This window comes from Salvelinus sp. IW2-2015, unplaced genomic scaffold (genome assembly GCF_002910315.2).
Source record: "Salvelinus sp. IW2-2015 unplaced genomic scaffold, ASM291031v2 Un_scaffold5950, whole genome shotgun sequence".
Taxonomy (NCBI): Eukaryota; Metazoa; Chordata; class Actinopteri; order Salmoniformes; family Salmonidae; genus Salvelinus; species Salvelinus sp. IW2-2015.
The window spans coordinates 15681-20224 of record NW_019947215.1 but is presented as its reverse complement, the minus strand read 5'-3'; the positions used below and the strand labels follow the sequence as shown (position 1 = coordinate 20224).

At 39.1% G+C, this 4544-nt stretch overlaps 1 pseudogene; it reads left to right on the top strand.

Annotated features, from left to right (window-relative positions):
• The first annotated feature begins 6 nt into the window (after positions 1 to 6).
• The window catches only part of LOC139026827 (uncharacterized), a 14129-nt pseudogene continuing 9591 nt past the window's right edge, over positions 7 to 4544 (top strand).

Below are 4544 nucleotides of genomic sequence, written 5' to 3'. Positions count from 1 at the left end.
GTCTTACAAAACCTCTCCACTTTTCTCTGTAAGTACACTTGAAGATATCTTATGAAATAGTGTTTGGTAGTATGTTTTTAGTGATTAACCATATTCTTCTGGCTAATGATAATACTAGGGACCCATGTCTCAATGTTATAGGATTGTAAGAATAAAACAGATTTTGAGCAATAAAATGATTATATGTGTATACAGTGCTATAGACAGGTCTGTTCAATAAGTAATTGTTTACCTCTCAATTGATTTATAAGGAGTAGTTATTCACCAGCTATAGAGTGAGTTGTTGTTATTTTCTAAAACTGCAGGGTGGGAGATGCAACAATGGCTTGAGAACAGCAGGAAGTGTGTTGGTGGTCTTTCTCTGGTCTGTGGCAGGTACTGTATGGTCACGTTCTTAGATCTGTAATAGTCTTCTTATGATAGGTATCCTTGTTGCTATTAAATCTACAGACAATTACAAAATGCCATAGACAGTTCAGGACAACATGAATATGAATATTCTGTGTGTTCAGGGGTCTTTAGGCAATCCCATTTCCCTTCAGAAGCTGGGTCATCCACCAATTAGGTGCTTCTGAGAAGTGTACAGTGGGGCAAAAAGTATGTAGTCAGCCACCAATTGTGCAAGTTTCCTCACTTAAAAATGAGAGAGGCCTGTAATTTCATCATAGGTACACTTAACTATGACAGACAAAATAGAAAAGAAAATCCAGAAAATCACATTGTAGATTTTTAATGAATTTATTACAAATTATGGTGGAAATAAGTATTTGGTCAATAACAAAAGTTATCTCAATACTTTGTTATATACCTGTTGGCAATGACAGAGGTCAAACGTTTTCTGTAAGTCTCCACAACTTTTTCACACACTGTTGCTGGTATTTTGGCCCATTCCTCCATGCAGATCTCCTCTAGAGCAGTGATGTTTTGGGGCTGTTGCTGGGCAACACGGACTTTCAACTCCCCCAAAGATTTCTATGGGGTTGAGATCTGGAGACTGGCTAGGCCACTCCAGGACCTTGAAATGCTTCTTATGAAGCCACTCCTTCATTGCCCGGGCGTGTGTTTGGGATCATGTCATGCTGAAAGACCCAGCCACGTTTCATCTTCAATGCCCTTGCTGATGGAAGGAGGTTTTCACTCAAAATCTCACAATACATGCCCCATTCATTCTTTCCTTTACACGATCAGTCGTCCTGGTCCCTTTGCAGAAAAACAGCCCCAAAGCATGATGTTTCCACGCCCATGCTTCACAGTAGGTATGGTGTCTTTGGATGAAAATCAGCATTCTTTGTCCTCCAAACACGACGAGTTGAGTTTTTACCAAAAAGTTATATTTTGGTTTCATCTGACCATATGACATTCTCCCAATCTTCTTCTGGATCATCCAAATGCTCTCTAGCAAACTTCAGACGGGCCTGGACATGTACTGGCTTAAGCAGGGGGACACGTCTGGCACTGCAGGATTTGAGTCCCTGGCGGCGTAGTGTGTTACTGATGGTAGGCTTTGTTACTTTGGTCCGCGCTCTCTGCAGGTCATTCACTAGGTCCCCGTGTGGTTCTGGAATTTTTTCTCACCGTTCTTGTGATCATTTTGACCCCACGGGGTGAGATCTTGTGTGCGCCCCAGCACTCAGATCAGGGAGATTATCAGTGGTCTTGTATCTCAATTTCTAATAATTGCTCCACAGTTGATTTCTTCAACCAAGACTGCTTACCTTAGAGGATTCAGTCTCCCAGCCTGGGCAGGTCTACATTTTGTTTCTGGTGTCCTTTGACAGCTCTTTGGTCTTGGCATAGTGGAGTTTTGGAGTGTGACTGTTTGAGGTTGTGGACAGGTGTCTTTTATACTGATAACAAGTTCAAACAGGTGCCATTAATACAGGTAACGAGTGGAGGACAGAGGAGCCGTCTTAAAGAAGAAGTTACAGGTCTGTGAGAGCCAGAAATCTTGCTTGTTTGTAGGTGACCAAATACTTATTTTCCACCATAATTTGCAAAAATTCATAAAAAATCCTACAATGTGATTTTCTGGATTTTCCCCCCTCATTTTGTCTGTCATAGTTGAAGTGTACCTATGATGAAAATTACAGGCCTCTCTCATCTTTTTAAGTGGGAGAACTTGCACAATTGGTGGCTGACTAAATACTTTTTTGCCCCACTGATCTTGGTCAAAAGATTATTCAGATTTCACCTAATTTTAACATTCTCTCTATAAAGAGCATGTGTTCAACTTAATGTTTTCCCATCTCAAGATGTCAATAAAAAAATACTATAGTAAGTGCCTATTAAGTTCCAAATAAAGTTGCAGGGTTGACCGTAACAGGGTTGTACCGTAACAGGTTGACCGTAACAGGGTTGACAATTTAATCTCATGAGGGGAATGGAAGGTTGTTGTGTGCAACAGGGAGTTCATTCGAAAACAAGCTTCACAAAAATGTTTAATTGTTCAAACATATCTAGCCTGTCTATCTATGGGTAACAGGGTTGACGTGTTATTCTCGTCCCGCTCAGTTCTCCACCTCAAAACACCAGAAAATGTCTAAAAAGAGTAGAACCAGCTCACTGCTTTTACTATGATTTAACTATTAGATGTTCGACTAAGCTACATGTAATTGTTTAAGAACGTCATACCAAGGATCATTTTCTACTTGATTTTGAATTCTAAGACCCCTAATAGCATTCCCCCAAAATGAAATAAATCCCTTACAGCTGAGCCCATACAATCGCACTTGAATAACACATTCATTACATAGAACAACAGATCGTTTCAAAAACAAATCTAAGGAAGTTTGTTCTGAAGTATCTGCCTACAGTACCAGTCAAAAAGTTGACACACCTACTCATTCAAGGGTTTTTCTTATTTGTACTATTTTCTACATAGTAAAATATAGTGAAGACATCAAAACTATGAAAAAACACATAGGAATCATGTAGTAACCAAAAAGGTGTAAACAAATTCAAATATTGTTTATATTGAGTTCTCAAAGTAACCCTTTGCGTATGATGACATTGCACACTTCTATATGTTGATGTCTATCTACTATTATTCTACAATTATGAATAGAGTAAATAGAAAATAAAAAATCCTTGAATAGTAGGTGTGTCCAAACCTTTGACTGGGATGTGTTACATGTATAGATGATATAGGTTATATATATATATATTTTACATGTATTTAACTACTTATTTTTTGCACTAAACAGTGTCGCATATATACTTCCATTCATGTTTAACGGGTACGGGACCTCAGACGAGTCTTGTGGCGATAGGCTGAGCAAAGTTTAAACCACGCTCAGCCTCTACTGTGATAGGCCAACAGACGGGTTGGAACTAGTCTGTCACAGTATAAGAACAGCTGTTTACTTACATCCTGCCAGTTCTCTGTTCTGCCCTGCGAGGTGATACAGAGAACCCGTATATACGAAAAWTGCATTTACCGCTTGAGTTTAATAAAAATACTTAAAGTATATTCGGTGACTCTGAATCACATTTTGTCCTGATACCAGATTTGAATTGACGCAAATCCCTTATACTTTATTAAAATGTGCAATAGTTTTGTTAACAGTTTTTCATAGGGTTGGTCAGTTTAGAATAAGAGTAGAATAACAGGCTCTATTTTTAACTAGTAACACCAAACCCAATCGTGCAACACAATAAGGGAAGGGAATGTGACAAGAGAAAGTTAGTAAACAGACACTGCATGCTGCTAGCTAGCAAAGTAGCTAAACAGACTCATCAACAGAGAATGCACAAATAACTTGGCTGGCTTGCAAGCCAATATCGAATAAAATAGCTGGCTGCATTTGCCACTATTTCATCAGATGCTATTTATTTTTTAACATGTCTTACCTCCAAACAAGACGGGCACGAATATTTTCTCCTGCCAAGCCAARGCAATGGAGTGAAACGCGATCAGGTGCCCACTTTAGTCCCTGGAAACAAATGGGGGAAATGTATCTAGCTGGCTAGCATGTTCACCAATTCATGATTTTAAAACCGTCCGGGTCTTCACAACTGATGCATTACTGAATCTACGACTAGGCCTAGTTAGTTGAGTTGTTGATCTCTAAACACCTGATAAGCAGGACGAGGTCTTCTACTAGCATTAGCTAGCTATCGCGTCCGAAGTGTTAGCTAGCTTAGCAATGGGCTGATAAACAACAGTTAAATCAACATTTTAATTCAAAATTGATTTGAAAGTAATTTGTTTAACATTTGCACATAATTTAGTGAGTAAATAATCATTAAACATTTTGCAAAGTTATTGCTTATTCTTCTGCAAATGTTTCTCTAAAGCGGGTACTTCTGTCTGTCGGGACTGATGCGTTATCATGCTTACTAAATATAAAGGTGGAAAGTGGAGCGCGCTCCTTGAGCTTTGTGCGTTGTACCCGAACCGCGCGACCTATAATTTCAATTCATCTGATTGGTCAAGACATACAAAGAGCCTGCAGCAGCATTCTGTGTGTGAGTTGAAACAATCACGAGGCAAATCGGTCTAAAAACAGCAGTTTGTCCCCTTTGCGTCTAACTATTTTATTAAA